This window comes from Pan paniscus, chromosome 4, assembly GCF_029289425.2.
Source record: "Pan paniscus chromosome 4, NHGRI_mPanPan1-v2.0_pri, whole genome shotgun sequence".
In the NCBI taxonomy this organism is placed as follows: domain Eukaryota; kingdom Metazoa; phylum Chordata; class Mammalia; order Primates; family Hominidae; genus Pan; species Pan paniscus.
In genome coordinates this window covers 87,941,872-87,958,831 of record NC_073253.2, presented here as the reverse complement: position 1 = coordinate 87,958,831, position 16,960 = coordinate 87,941,872, and the positions used below count along the sequence as shown (strand labels likewise).

Genomic DNA, 16,960 nt, shown 5'->3' with positions numbered 1-16,960 from the left:
AAGGATATGTGGTTTGTCTGCCAGATAGTGCCTAACTCCCTCCCCATCTTTAACCTCATTCCTTGCCTCCTGTCTTAGCCTTCTTCCTCTTTTGTCCTCCAACTGTTCTTGGACTCAATATTACAGAAGTTGATTCATGATGATTGAATCCTTGATTTATATCAACGATGATTGGGCTGCACATTTTATAAGATTTTTTAAGCTGGGATTTTTATTACTTTTTAAAAATTCTTTTGAAATATTACCCCAAGACAGACCTGTGTCAAAATATAAGAACCATGTAAATATTATCAAAAATAAGCAATTTTTTCCGTTCAGTGTTTCTAGTGTACAATGAGAAAATGAGGGCACACCAGATGCCCTGGAGAGGTCAGCATCAGAGGGCACTGAGGACTATAAAAATCTGGCTGAATCAAAATTTCTCCAGTTACTCCTGTGGAGCAAATGAGACTTTCTGCCTGATGCACTAGAAGCTAATGCTATGACACTGGGTTTTTGAGAAAAGAAAAGTGTTCTATTACAAGCCAACCAGTGAGTCCAGCTCAATTCTGTCTCCCTGCACTGACTTTAAGGCAATAATTTTATTAGAAAAGGTTTAGGGAGTAGATTCTGGGATTAGCAGGTGACTGATAGAAGGGAAGGGGAGGTCTGGAAAGTCCTCGGGCATGTACAGTTATCTCTTCATGCTGCCTGATGGATCAAATGAGCAAATTTGGAGGTAGTTAGTATAAAACATGCAGTGTAAATTCAGGCTTCAATGTCAGCAAGCTTGTTCTGCCCAAACTCCAATGGGTCATATTGGTTCCAACTGATTTCAGCCAGTTTTTAAAATCTCACAGTTGGAGGAAGTTTCAGCATTTCAGCAAGTTGGTTCTTTTCTAATCTACTATCCTACAAACTCAAGATTTTCTGTTAGTCATTGGTTTCTTTAACTCTTTGGGGCATGGTTTCTCTCCTACTGTCTGTCGTACCTCCTAAAATATGCCCAACAGCTTTTTTCTTCTTCAGATCCTGTTTCTTTCTTATCTGCCATTTACTCTGGATCAATATAGCATTAAAATACTCATTGCTTTTCTCTCTTCTCTTTTACGTATATAAACTTTGGTGTATCAGAGTCTGCTGGTAACCTCTCAATACTCAATATTCATCCCTCTTTTTTTTAGGTGGGAATTTGGCCACCTCCTAACAAGACAATATCTCCCTGCCTCCCTTGTAGGTAGATGCAGCTGTTAAGATGTAGCCGGTGGAATGCAAAAATTATTATCACGTGGCAGATTCCACAAATATTCTCTCAAATAATCATGGCAAAGTCTCTTTCTCCTTTCACCCTTTCCCAATGGCTGGAATGCAGACAATGCCAGCCTTCAAAATAGACACTAGCAGGAGAGCAACAAGATGAAAAAGAATGTCTGTCCCATGAACACACTGAGCCAAGCCAGTTTATAAGCCTACTTAAGAACATTTAATTGAGAATTGTGTATCTTATTTTCAGCACTTTTAATTGGAAGTCATTGCAATTTACATTTGAAACTAATTGCAATTGATTCCAGGTTTTTTTTTTGTTTTTTTTGTTTTTTTTTTTTTTGGAACTGAGTTGCTTCAAGTAACAGAACATGTATCATTGGCTTAATGGAAGTTGTCCAGCAGCAGATGGCAAGGATTGACATTACAGACTAGAATTTTGTAACCTTATAATGCAGTAGCAAAATATGGTAAATCTTTCCTGTTACCTGCATGTGGCAAATCAGGCACTGGTAAAGTAGTAGAATAAGAAGCAGTTATAAGATATTGCTACAGTTTAATTGTATTTCTCCAAAAATCGTAAGTTGAAGCCCTAATCCGTGGTGCTTCAGACTATGACTATATTTTGACATATGGTCCTTAAAGGAGGTAATTAAGTTAAAATGAGGTTATTATGGTTGGCCCTAATCCAATATGATTGATGCCCTTATAAGTCAGGAGGAATTTAGGACATATGCAGGGGGAAGGCTATTTAAAGACACAGGGAGAAGATGGCCATCTAAAAGCCAAGAACAGAGACCTCAGAAGAAATAAACCCTGCTGACACCTTGATCGTGGAATTCTAGCCTCCAGGATTTTAATAAAATGAAGATATATTGTGCATTAACTACTCTTGCCACCATTAGGTAAGTTTATAAGAAAGAGAGTAACTTAATTTGTAGATAACCACCTGCTGAGAGAGATGAAGAGGGATGCAACAATTAAGTCAAAGAAGGCCTTCTCTGAAAGCAGCACACACTTATTCACTAACAGCAGACCAGTAATATGGCAAATTGCTGGGTTGAAAAGCCAACCACTGCTATACCTCACAGGGAAGCAGCTCTAAGCAGTGGTTCTCAATATGGAAGCTTAGCAGGAGGTAAGGATATACCTCAGGTCTTTTTCCAGGATTTGTCATTATTAGTTCTCAGTGAAACAATGGAAGCCCCACTGGGTAAAATATATAATTTAAGTTGCTACTTCATACCAACGCCCTCTTTTACAATTACTTCTAGCTAGGAATAACACAAATAAGAGAGTTGGGTGTGAATGACACCTAAACCACATAGATCTCCAGTCTTTAAGACGGAGATAATAAGATGATTGGCAGTGTTGGAAGGAAATCTTCCCTGGATTTCTTGGTGATTTGACATGGTCTGGACCGCCCAAGCAATAGACATTGTCAAATTATAATGATAGAACACGCATCCTCTTCTTTTCCCCCACAACTACCTCCTCTTTGGGTTCTAAGGGGGGTAGATATGAAGTCTTTTGTCTCCTTTTTCACCAGAGACATCTGTTCCTTCTTCAAAAGATACGAGAGCCTTTCTATTATCTGCATGATTCAATGTTTACATTCTTGGTTGTAGAATTTCTTCTCTTCCACCAACAGAAGATCTTTGTACAATCCAGAATAAAAGATAAGCACCTTTTATAAGTCCAGAAGCATAGATGGTTGGCTCCTATGTAAGCTTTAAGATTCATAATTTTGGAGTTTCTCTACTGTGGTAGAGACCCCTCTATGTGCAGGTTACGTTTGGCTTTCCTTACATAGCCCTATGAAGGACTGAGGTATGGGCAAATAGCAACATCACTAAGGTATTCTGTGAGTCAGTAAAAAGAGGTTTTTTTGTTTTGTTTTGTTTGCTTTTGGTGTGTTCTTGATAATCTCTGGTGTTTCTGCTAGTGTATTTGTGTGTATGTGTGTATCTATTGAACTATATTTCTATCTTCTATTTATCCAATCTGTATGTATATACATATCTATATCTATTTATCTTACTATATAATCTACCCAGTATCTATCTATCTATCTATCTATCTATCTATCTATCTATCTATCTATCTATCTATCTATCTAATCTAAACAAGTAGGGTAACATTTTCAACTCTTCACAGTTTTACACCTAAGAGATGTATATGTGGCAGCAAGGATATGACACAAAGCAAACATGTAAGAATTGTACTAAGTAATTTCTTGAGAATTGTATTGCAAAAATAAAAACAACAAAAACGTAATCAAATAATATTTCAAACCTAGCCTGAAACTCTTCAAAACAGTCCATAGGCCAGCAAACCTACATCTATATAAGTATCATTTTAAAGCTTTTCAGCCTCTTAAAAGGACATCTGTTCCATTGCCTACTTCACATGTGGACAGAGCACATAATGGACAAAAATAAACCTTCCAGAAAGAAGGATCCAGAGGCCATAGAGGACAATGAAAAAGGTAATTCCTGCCAGAGAGTAAATCCAGCCACTAACAGATGGTGTAACATGAATTAACTACACTGCCAGCAAAAGGAACCTTCAATTTCTTCCCAGACTAATGATGGCCTTGTGTTTCCCACTCCTCCTTTTTCTAAACGCAGGTTTTGAAATGTGTTACTTATTACCTCAGTACAATTGTACGGTAAATGTGTTAGGGATATATAACTTGAATTTTAATTTACAGATGTAAAGTAAATTTTTCTACCTACTTGTATAGGAGATATTAAAGCTGACTCTGTGTTTTAACACAACCATTATAACCAACAAAATCTCTTAAAATATAATAATATTTAAGTGACATCACTATGCCAGAACCTCACTGGCCTGACCAGAGAACAACGATTCCTGTTTTATTAAATAATTATTTGTGCGCAGACTCCTGGATTCATCCCTTCCTAACCAGAGAGCTTCTTTTCAATCTTCATTGGCATAACTAAGCATCAGTAACATATACTTCCCCCCTTTCTAGTGGTTAGATATCTCTGATTTGCATTCTTAGTGAATCAGTGATTTTATTCTACTGGTGTATCTCTTTGCCTGGAAGGTTAATAAGCCTGGTTTTCTTTTGTCGTTGGATGTTGTTTTTTTATTGTATGCTTCTTTAAATTACTGAAGGCCATTGTTTACAAAGGTCACAGTACAACAAGGACTTACATCTTGATCTGATAAAGAGGACTGTATATTATATAGGGATCTTGGAGTTTGAGTTGAAATAATAGATTAGGGCTTTAGAATATTTTCTCCCCTAAGAATGAGATTAAATATATAGAATAGAAAAATGAATACTATGCTTGCAGAGATTTTTTTTTAATGTTTTATTTTGCTAGAAAGCAGGTTTCACCACGTTGCCCAGGCTGAACCTTGAACCCCTGTGCTCAAGCAATCCGCCCACCTTGACCTCCCAAAGTGCTGGAATTACAGACGTGAACCACCATGCCTGGCCTGTGCTTGGGTACTGAAGCTGCAAAACAGATAGACAGCTTTCGGTAGAAATCTAATATATTTTATTTGATATCATTAGAACATCATATATTTTGCTGCCAATGAAATGCTTTTTAGCCCCTTTTGCCAGGTATAGCTTTGCAAAAAACATTATGACCACTGGGAAGCGAGTGGAGGTGCATGCAGCTCTCAGGAACATTCTATAAATGTTAGTTGGCATGCTACATTTGTCCTTTCTTATTTGATCTGCTCCTTCCTGATGACTGGAATTAATTAGATGGCCATGTTGGATTCCCCAACTTGGAAGTGAGTTGACTTTGGGAATGTAGGCTACGTAAGATGATTGATATAAATGTAAGACATTTTGTGCTTCGTGGAGAAGAGCATCACATTGTACTCAACTTCTATACATTTGAATATTTCCATATAATAAATAAAGTTGTATTTTGTAAAGCCATTATTATATCTGCATTCTTCGTTATTTTAGTCAATCCTAATCATAACTGTTTGCCAATCTAAACTATTAAATTGATAACCTCTCAGACAACTATTTCAACTTTTTCTGATTCTTTCAGACACCATTGGAAGTTTTTTCCTGCACAAAACATGTACGAAATAGCACAGCCATAATTAGAAATTTACAGGCACATCTATAAATGTCAACTGAGATTTAAAACTTAGAACTCTTCACGTCAATCACAACATCCTTCCTCATTCTCTAAAATTTACTGTACCTACTTTTTATTTCTATAGGGATCTCTACCTACCAAAAAGCAATCATCTATTACTAATGTTTATTTACCTAAATTCTTTTAGCATTTATGTTTTATACCATGTATTTTGTTACTTCTTAGCACAAGTGAATTATATTATAAATTGGTTTCATAATATTTTGTTACATTCCTTTGGTAGTTGTAAAAACATGACAGCACTCATCTAAACTAGTAATAGACACAAATTCTAGATTCTATTTATTGAGGTATATTGCAGGTCAAATACTATAATAGTTCATTTAATTTCTAAACTATCATACAAGTAGTTCATAATAATGTATAGAGTTGAATACTGACCTCTTTCAAATTTTACCACCCAGAATATGTGAGGGTGACATTATTTCAGACAACAATATCTATAGATCTAATTAAAGTAAATACCTTGAGCTGAGATAATCCTAGACTAGGTTGGGCCTAACATCCAATAAGAGTATCTTTGTAAGAGACAGAAGATGGGAAGACATACAGAGACACACTGAGGGGAAGGCCATGTGGAGAAGGAAGAAGAGATTGGAGTTATGTTTCTAACAAGCCAAGGAACATGAGGGTTAGCTAAGCCACCAGAAGATAAGAAAGAGGCACTGAACAGACTCTCTGAGCCTCCAAAGGGAACCAGTCCAGCTAACACTTCATTTTGGCCTTCTGGCCTTCAGAACTTTGAGACAATAAATTTTTGTTGTTTTAAATCACCCAATGTGTGGCCATTTGTTAAGACAGCCCCAGGAAAGCAATACAGATTTTGTTACCAGGAAGTAAGGTGCTGCTGTAACAATTAACTGCAAATGCAGAAGGTGATTTGGATTTGGGTAATGGACAGAAGTTGGTAGAATGTGGAGGCACCTCTTGAAGAGATATTGGCAGAATCATGAATATTAAGACTATTGTGATGAGCCTCAGAAGTAAGTGAAGAACACTGTAGAGAATGCTTCTCACTTCTTAAAGAACACATACTTTTTTGAATAGATGTCGGTAGAAAGACAAACATTAAAGATCTTTCTGGTGATGTCTCCAAAGAAAATGAAGAACAAGTTATTGTAAACTGTAAGAAACCAGATCCTTGCTAGAAAGTAGCAGATATTTTAGCTGGATCAAGCAAGACTTGCAAGGTTAAACTTGAATATATAACTGAGAAAGTTTCAAGTGAGGTGTTGAGGGTGAAGTATGGTTTTTCCTTGTTCCTTATAGTAAAATATAAAAGAAAAGAGATAAACTGAAGATGAAACTTCTGTGTGAGAAGGAATCAGCACTTGATGATGTGGAAGATTCTTAGCATATCTACGTTGCAAAGGATGGAAGAATTAGGAATTTCACTGTTGGAAGAGCAAATTCTAAAGAGAGGGTCAAAAGTATGGCTGAACAAACTTTTGTTGAAAAAATTAGGTGTGTGATTCATGGATCCAATCAACCATCTTAGGAGAAGCCAGAAATAGAAATGGAGTTATTTCAGAAATGCACAACCTTTTTCTAATGGTGCAGACCACTTCATACATAGTAGACCCACAATGTTTTTGAAAATGTTATATAAGCATAAACATTGGCAGCTTGGATTGAAAGAAAAAGACATGTGATGGAAAGAAGGAAGATGAACAATCTTCTGGGATGTCAAAGGAATAAATTTTGCTGATAAAATAACTCAGCTGAAAATGTGCCAACCTTTAAATAAAGAAGAAATAACTACTCAGGTGCTGAAGGCAGTGTAGCCACTGCCAAGCGTGGAGGAGACAGGCATGGACTGCATTCTCCCAGAAAGGACCAACCCTACTGGTAAGTAGATTTCAGATTTACAGTCTCTGAAACTGTGAGAGAATGATTTTCTGTTGTTTTAAGATACCCAGTGTGTGATAATTATTATGGCAATCCTAGGAAACTGATATATAGAATATTCACTTTACATGTGGGTGCAACAACCCTTGAGAAGTCTAAATAACATCATCATGGTCAAACAATTATTGAGTAATAAAGTCAGCCTTTGCACCCAAGGAGTCTGCTCCAGAGAATTAATCAATCAATGCAATATCTCATGGGACATTTTACTTTTTTAGAAAGTTCAAAATGTAATTATGGACTGAAGAGATAATCGATTGGTTCATTTAGTTTGTGGTCATTCCTATCAATGTTCTCCAGATACAGAATTTTCAGGCAACCACAATCCTTGCAGGAGCTGTAGCATGAATATGACCAGTATACAAACCATAATATTTATGACCAGAACCAAAGTATCACCAATGAAAGATTGCAGAGCAACCTAAATCATAAATGGTACTACCTTAATAGAATTAACATGAACACAGCCATGTGAAGACCAAGAAGCCGGAGACTATGAGTTTGCCATTTTCAGCTTTATGAGGTTTTCGGTGCTAGTATAAAATAAGAAACTGAGAAATGTGTTGCAGTAGTAAGACATTGTATTTCAGGCTTAGGTATCTGCAATTGCACTGAGTCAATCACTAGAGGATTACACTAGGTATATTAGTAACCTCACCAAGATTTTTTAAAATGACCATCATTACACAATTAAATTATACAATTAAATACAATACAGTAAGATATAATATTTGACTATATTATTTTACTATATGATGCATATATAGTAATAATACCTTCTTGATGTGTTAAGTTCTTGTTGGGGAATGCTAAAATTGAACAAAATTGAGGATGAAGGAGCAATTGTAGTATTTTTCACAATTATAAAAGCAATTATTATCAGACATATTTGTATGTAATATGCAATCTGTGCTAGCAAACATTAGGAAGCTCTAAGTCAATTGCCTTAAAAATAATATATATTTTATAAATTTACACACACACACACACAATTTTTTTTGAGGTCTGGCAATGTAAACCCCTCATTTTGAATAGAGGAAACTCAAAGCACAAACTCACCTATTTAGATTAGGATAAAGTTTTGCTTAGAATAAAAATTCCTGATTTTCTTTTCAGCTCTTCTTTCCAATATACAGTCTCTATACATTTGGTATGTTACAAGCTCCAGAATTCACTTTAGTGATACAAAAAATAAACTTGGCTTAGTATTTAACAGTTTATTTTATCCTTCTCATCAAGAAGCCTGCCTTTTTTTTTGTTGTTTTCTTAGCTAACATTCATAAAAGCAACATCAAAGAAGGATATTAATGTGTAGAAAAATGTTCTTACATACTTGCCTAAATTATGTATTTGATTAAAACTGCTATAACAGCCATGGCTTTCTAACCAGTAAAATGAATCTCATGCATCAAGGTAATGACTAGACCTTTAACATGATATATTGTAAGCTACAATACCTGTAGAAATGAGTGAGGAAAGAATAATTACAAAGGAAGTATGTGTTTGAGGAAACAACTTTTGCAATTAGAGGCCTGCATTTAAGGAATGCCAGTGTTTCTGTGTTTCCCCTGGATATTCTTGGTAACTAGCACAGTGTTGTAACAATTTTAAGACATTACAAATTAACATATGTGACCATGAGAATTTATCTATGAGGAATATTTTTAAATTAACTACTCTTCATGGTTTTATATGTATATTCAAAACATAATAATCAACTGGGCGCAGTGGCTCACGCCTATAATTCCAGCTCTTTGGGAGGCTAAAGCAGGTGGATCACCTGAGGTCAGGAGTTCGAGACCAGCCTGGCCAACATGGCAGAACCCCATTTCTACTATAAATACAAAAATTAGCCAGGCGTGGTGGTGGGCGCCTGTAATCCCAGCTACTCGGGAGACTGAGGCAGGAAAATGGCTTGAACCTAGGAGGTGGAGGCTGCAGTGAGCCGAGATCGCGCTACTTCACTCCAGTCTGGGTGAAAGCACGAAACTGTCTTAAAAAAAATAAAAAATAAAGAAAAAATCATAACAATAAATTTACTTACAAGTTAGAGGCAATTTATTTTCTAAGGCCAGCTTATATATCTCAAATTGTTTTGACCTCCACAGTAACTTGATTCTATAGCACTGGACATCAAAGCTGAAAAATATGTAAAGAAAATGCTTTAAGAATATGCAAGACTCTCTGGATTCTGTACATCATTAATTCAGCCTTCCCAGAATATTTGGTTGACACATCTCTATGAAACTTTGAAATCTCTCACATATTATAATTCATAACCAAAGAAGAGTTCTCTAAACAAAATTCTATCAGGCCAAAGATAGTAACTTTGTGGAAAAAATAAAAAAGCTCACATCCTAATCAGCATTGCCTAAGAAAGAGAAAATGGTAGGCAGAATGAGAAATAAAATGGTTTAAACAATAAATTTAGTTCCAATCATTCAACGTGACTTAATGGTGACAGAATGGAGTCAACTGCATTAAACAAACAGACCTGGTAGATCATAAGTTTCTAAATACAAGAGCAAAGCCAGCACTGTAATGACATTTCTTGTTACAGTCGTCCCTCAGGATCTGTGGCAGACTTGGTTCCAGGACCTCCTACAGATACCAAGATTCACAGATGTTCAAGTTCCTAATATAAAATGGCATAGTATTTGCATAGAGCCTACACACATCTTCCCATACACCTTAAATCATCTCTAGATTACTTATAATGCATAATAGAATGCAAATGCTATGTAAATAGTAGTTATACTGGATTGTTTAGGAAATAATGGCAAGTAAAAATGTTTGTATATATTCATTATGGATGCAATTTTTTAAAGCATATATTCAATCTATGATTAAATATATCCAATTCAATATTGGTTGAATCCATAGGTGCAGAATCCACAGATACAGAGGATAGATTGTATTTATATTGTAGTTACAGATTATAAAATGCTTTCATAAACATACTCGCTTTTTAACTTTAATCATTACAACAACCATCCTAGGTTGGCAAGTCGAGGACTCTTTTTGACATTATTGAAATGAAATCAACTTTTAGGAAAGGAGGGACCCAATTAATAGTTAGCTGAACTGCAATGAAGAGAGTCATCACTCAATACTAGGTATCGTCAATCCTGTAATCTCTTCGCTACCCTAACTTGCAGTCATTGACATGATAATGCAGCCTGCATGATATTAAAGGTAAACCAATTAATTGTATTCCTCAGCTACAGTTTACAGGAATATATTTGAGGGGTTATAATGTTTGTGATTTTTGAATCTGGAAATTTGTTTTAAGCTGATACCGTCTCTCAAAATATTACTCTTTCCACCAGATAAAAAAATATATTATTCTTTCCACCAGAAAGAAGAAAAGATATTATTTTCCCTAAAGGGTAACAGATTTTTGAAAAGCCAATTACATGCAAAAACAATGATCCAAATTAACATATTTAGAGAATATTCTGAACAAAGCTTCTAAGATTAGAGAGACTGATAGTAGCTAAGTATGTGGTAATACAGATAAATTTCATTATCTGTTTATTGAATGTGGATTTTTCAGATTGTTCAAAAAAAGCTCTTTGAAAACTACACTTAAAGGGAACAATATGCATCACAGTTGATAGAATCCAAACTTGTAATGAACTAATACCAAGTATATGAGTATAAGCCTTGATAAAATAAAGCAACATATTTATACATAATGAACTCATAATGAAAGAAGAAACAGCAAATATGAAAGAATATAAATCAGATCAAATACATTATTTTATTTATACTTGGCTATGGTCACTTACTTAATTCTAAGTAATGAGAAATTGAATACTTTGGCTTCAATTCTGTTCTTTTTTAGTGTTTGTCACTAGAAAAAATATTCAATCTGGATCTCTAAGTAAAATTGTACATCAATGTACACATTATATCCAGCAGCCTATTCGTATTTCCCTTGAAGGTGCCATTGACATCTCAAACTCGAAAATTATCATTTAAGTTAATTATTCACCCTGTCTCTCAAAAATGTCTTCTCCTATGATTGCATATTTTAATGAGAGGCACTACTATAATTCATCCAATTTCCTAAACTCCAGTTCTTTGTGGCACCCTTTGATTTCTTCTCCTCCCATATTAGTCATAGCCAAGATATTACCAAATCCTATCTTCAATGTTCTCAATAGTTTAAAATCCACTTCATTTTCTCCACCAAATTATTATGTCAGTTAATACCATTACCATATCCTGTTTAAGTTACTAATCTTCCCCAACTCTAAGCTTTCTATTACTCTCTAATTATTTCTGCACTCTACAGTAAAAGATGATTTTTTTTGAATCCCAAGTTGATCATAGCACTGCCTAATTAAATCCTTTTTATCTTTCCCCATGGCTCTCTGCATGAGCCCGATATACTTCAAGCTTACCTGTCATCATCTTTCACCAGCTACCTGCATAATGAGTTTAGGAGGAGTTAAACTGTTTGCACACTACACCTAAGCAGTGCAAAAACCACTAGTTTGCTCAAGGACTTTGGGAATATATTTTCATTTATAATTCTCATCTCTTCTCTTCTGTCACTTTACTTACACTCAAACAATTACCTGTCCTTTCTTCGGTAAACCTTCATTTTCTCTGCCTAGATTAGACTCCATGTCTGATTAGACTACCTGTTCAATTATACCTTCATACAGGATGCTTTTTTACGTTTCCTCACAAATTACTGTACTGTGTAGACATAGCCTATCGCCTTCTCTATCTCTCAACAGGACTGTGAGTTTTGGGATGGTACACAGTAAGTTTTTCACAGTCACTACATTCTCAAAATCTTCCCATTTCATTCAGTTTATTTTTAGTTTTCATAAAGTTTTGAGTGTAAAGCCTCCTTAATCACTGGCATCAACAGTCATATGGACTAGGTGGACTATCTTTAACAATGAAGCACAGTTCAGCAAAACCTATAGCAAAATGATGTGTTTTCCACTTTTATCTCTGTTTATAGAAGCTGTGGCTAAACAAGATAGATTCTTAAAGTCAAGAAATCATAGATAGAGTTTCAGAGACAATTGCTTTTAGGGGTGGGGGTTATTGAAATCAATGTGTCTGACACTATAATGAGGGATAACCTGACACAAAAGGATCCTAAATAAGTGTCCTCGGTCTCTGCGCTTTTTTTCAAAATAGTTGAACCAACGTAAGTCACCTATCCAATGTGCATGTTTTTCTTTGTCAAACTCAGTTTTAAGACATTCTTCAAAATATCTGGCAACCTTATGACCAGGAGCAACAGAAGCAATCTGGAAACTTCAACTCACTGCCAAGTAACATTGAAGAATTCAAAATGGATATTATATCATCTATTTATATATGCATATTATTATATATACTATATATACATTATCTGTAATTGTAAATTACATATATAGTACACATGCATTATATTAATATATTAATTGCATATGCATTATGTGTGCACGTGTAAATATTCATGAATGTATTGCTGCCCACATCACTAAATTAGACTCAATATCACTTAAGTCAAAACACCTGGAAAAAAATAGATTCCACCACATTTTAAAGACCTAAAATAATAAAATCAATTATACTACTAAATCAATTCTTCTATCTTCATTTTATTTTCCCCCTAGACGGTGGACAATTTTGTTTCCAATGAATAATTAAGTGAATTTTTTGCAGTAGATAATTAATGCTTTCTGAATATTTCCTATCAGTATTCTACAGTAAGGCATACTGACTTACCTATCACCATAAGTATTAAACCATATGCTGTAGGCTAGAATATTTGTATTAGTATCTTAATAAAAACTTCCAGAAAATTATCTACATATACAGCAAAATGCATCCTTAGGGATCCCCTGCAAATATTTAAAGGTATCTTTTGTGCAAGGAAAATAAGATAGTAAAAGTCTCGTATGTAAGTTTTTAAAGAGTTAGAGTATACTCTTAGCACTCTCGTCTTGGTATTAAAGGCTTCCACAAGAGCCAAGCCTCTTTGACATTTAAAATTGTATTTTTCTTCTCCTTCTAGAGAAACAGCTTACATATGGTTTCACCTGTATTTTTAAGTCTTCTTATCTGAGGTATACACTTGTAGCACAGCATGTTTCTAAGGTCTGGGTGCATATACAAAGAGTGTCTATAAATTAAAAATATAGTAAAATAAAAAGAGAAAGATACCTCATATTTCAAGTATTCTTATTTATTATTTCTCCAATTCAAAACCAATTGAAAACTAGCTTATTTTCCAAGTTTAGGATATCACTTATTATTTGGTTTGGAATACCATATTATATTGATTTGAAAAAAATACAGCATAACTCTAGAGTCATAATACTTTTCTCTTTCTTGTGACAAAAATCCATGTTAACAACCAATGGTGAGGGTCTTTCTTCTGCTTAAATAATGTTTTAAGTTTCTTCTATATTATAATTGAGGACTAAGCTATTGATTCTACTCAATGTTTCTTCTACAAAATTAATATAATTTAAGTGGTGTGATGAGATACTGAAATACAGCAAAGAAGCTTAATTGTTTTGGAGAAAAGGATAGGCTAAAGACTTCTTACCACTCCTACCCCATGACTAGTGGTCAGCCTGAGCATGGTGTTAATAAAGGTTTTGAGGCTGAGAGTGGTAGTTCTGGGGAAGGGTGTCTGGATCAATTAGTGTTATTTTTTTACAGCTCGAAGATAAATGCTTAGATTACCTGGTACATGGTGGCATTATAAAAGTGCGGATGATGATTACTACTTTATAAACATGATGATAATACAAATTATTTTTTATTACGATTTTTCTCACTAGTTTAATTAAAACAGATTTTGATTTGATTGTGAATAGTAAAAATGACAGGATAAAAAGCCTGCATGTTACTTTGTTGGGGCTCAGAGAACAATACCTCAAAATGAAAGCCACAGAAGCAAAAGTTTATCTCTGACCTTCTCCTGCCCTCCTGTCTCTCAGTTCCATTCTCCCCCAAGGATAGGCACAGAAACAAAAATCCTTCTTCCCCAAGGTAGGTCATAAAAACCCGAATCCGTTTTCCCCAGAGCCAACCAGAAAACCTAAAAATATTACTCTAACATTCCCTCTGCCTTTCTGTGTAAAAACTGGCCATAAAACATTATCTGACCTATCTTGTTTGACTGTAGGTCATAAGACTTCCATTCCAGAGAAGGTCCTGCCCCAGACTCGCAGGGAAGAAATGTCACTGAGAGAGGCCAAGAAGAATCTGCACAGAGAGGTTTTGCTGGGTTTTCCCACTCACAGCATTAGATCATATCCTTTCTGTCCAATCATACTTCTACATGGCTATCTATATTTTGTTGATCCTAAGTATAAAAATAGACCATTTCCCCTGTATATTTGGGTCTTTATTCTGAAGGCTCTCATTTATACATATTAAATAAATTTGCATGTTTTTTCTCTAATTAATCTGCCTTTTGCAAGTTGATTTTTCAGCAAACCTTCAGAGGGCCAATTCCTCTTGGCCCCTTCAATTTCAATAAAGAACATAACGCTAGACATGAAGATGATTATTCTTTAAAAAAACATGTTTGGGATACAGAAGAGATTTTGTATGTTAAATTTTATGCAAACAAACTCTGAGATAGAAGAGACATTCTAGAAGAGGAGAGATAGCAGCTGACCCAATGAAGGCTGGGGGAAGGAGTGGCAAAGAAATCTGTGTTTCCAGTTGGCCAAGATTATGAGAACAATGAAATAGATTTTTAAAAATGGAAATAAAAGTGAGTCTAGGATATGGAAAAGATGGAATTTAGAGGAAAAAGAACATAATTTTGGGGATAATTGTACTCTATAAAAAGGAATGTTGACACCTCTGATTGTAAAGTATGTAGAGATAAATTGGTCAGGTATATACAAAGATATATAATGGAAATAAAGGCAAGAAATAAAATAGAAAAGGAAAAATCAAAATAATGAGTTTATTTCACCTATAAAAATCCATTTATAAATTAAAAACATATGAAATGTATTACATAGTATAAAACTGCATATTAATAAATTCTATATAACAATGGAAAACTATAATCCAGGGACTGTATAGTATTGCTAATTATTACAATACATCAAGCAGATAGGAATCATCATTTTAATTTTATGGATGATAAACTGAGGTTCCCTGAAGTCATTTACTTAAATAGTATGATTAGTAAATGGTAGGAAAGAGGCTTCACACCTTAATCTTTCTGACAGTCCATGAGATCTGCAGATCTTCATGGTAAACTTCACCATGTGATTTTCAAGCATAAATAAACCTTCATAAAGATATTTCAATCAGCATAATTCGAGCTCAAAAGATTAAAGCCATTTCACTATATTTCAACATTATGTTTCCCCAGAGGACAATTTAAGAAAAATACATAAGCTGTAGTAATCAAACCAATGAAATTGATTGAATTATATTATTGAAGAGTGTATTTATTTTTTCACTCACGTAGTTTTGACCCAGCATTTTTGCTGATATATTTTAGAAATCTAGACAAGACAGCTTTAATTGATGTTACACTTTAATAAAAGAGCCCTGGTTCTTACATAGCTTCCCGGAAAATAATCATTTTAGAGGATAGGTTTGTGTGAATTTTTATGAATACTTCAGAGACTACCTCATCAATTTCTCTGTTGGCTTGATGACTAAATTTGATTAACTGGATAAAGATTTAATTCTGTTTTCTCAGTTGTAATGTTTTGGTTTTCTTCTCTAAAGGCATTCCTCGTATTCAGTTTGTAAATGAAAATAGAATATACAAGTTAATGTGCAATGTGCTTTTAAAGCACAATTGTTTCTAATTAAAAAATGTATTCCTACACCATCATAGGTAGACAGACAGAAATTTCACAGAGAGACATCTGTCAAATTTTGATCATCTTTCCAAGAAAATAGCAGTATTCATGCCATCACTGTCTTCCTGCCTTTATAATGCATAACAATCAGCTAGCTTCCACCATTCTAATTCCAGTAGAGGTAAAAACATATTGCTGGGTTTTAAGACGAATGCCAATCATCATATTCACATGATATTACTATAAAAAACATACATTACTCAGCCTGTGTCCATCTGCTATAAGTCAACTGAATTAGATTTCAAAGTTCTATTGCAATTCAGAAATGTTTCATGTCTTTCGGTTTATTTTATAGGACCACACACCATTAACTATTACAGTTAATCATTATTAGAATATCATTCTGAATAGGGCTATAGCACACAAAAATGGTGAATAAAAACCCACCTCCATAAGCTAAACACTTTTTCTTTATCAAAACAGTTATTTGTGATTTTATTGTTTATAAATATCTTTGTCATTTACAGGTTTTCTCTGTTTTATATGACTTTAATCACAATCATAAGAAAGATTGTGTATATGTCATATACATTATTGAGGAGGAAACTGTGGCAGAGTTAAGTGAAGAAAAAGTCATATAATATAAAAAGCTGCTTAATATTGAGGTGAGACGGCCATGGGCACACTTAGGCTATACTATAACTCTGTATAAACAAGCATCCATGTTTCAATCTTTTCTTTGAGGAAATAATGTACCTTTTTATGCCAAAGGACATTTCCTCCACCTGTGCTTTATACCTCTATTCTTTCCTCTGCAGGGATTCTGCTCCATCTGTAATTCAT

General features: G+C 34.5%; 1 protein-coding gene across 2 annotated transcripts in view; it reads right to left on the bottom strand.

The window, feature by feature from the left end:
• Positions 1-16,960, bottom strand: part of CDH12 (cadherin 12) — a 1,103,355-nt gene that overhangs the window by 646,832 nt on the left and 439,563 nt on the right. The window contains exon 3 of one of the 2 annotated variants that reach the window (XM_055112489.2): positions 9,355-9,449. The exons of the other annotated variant lie outside the window; for it this stretch is intronic. The gene's annotated coding sequence lies outside the window, so the exon portion shown is untranslated. The remainder of the gene's footprint in view (positions 1-9,354; positions 9,450-16,960) is intronic. 2 annotated transcript variants of the gene reach the window in all.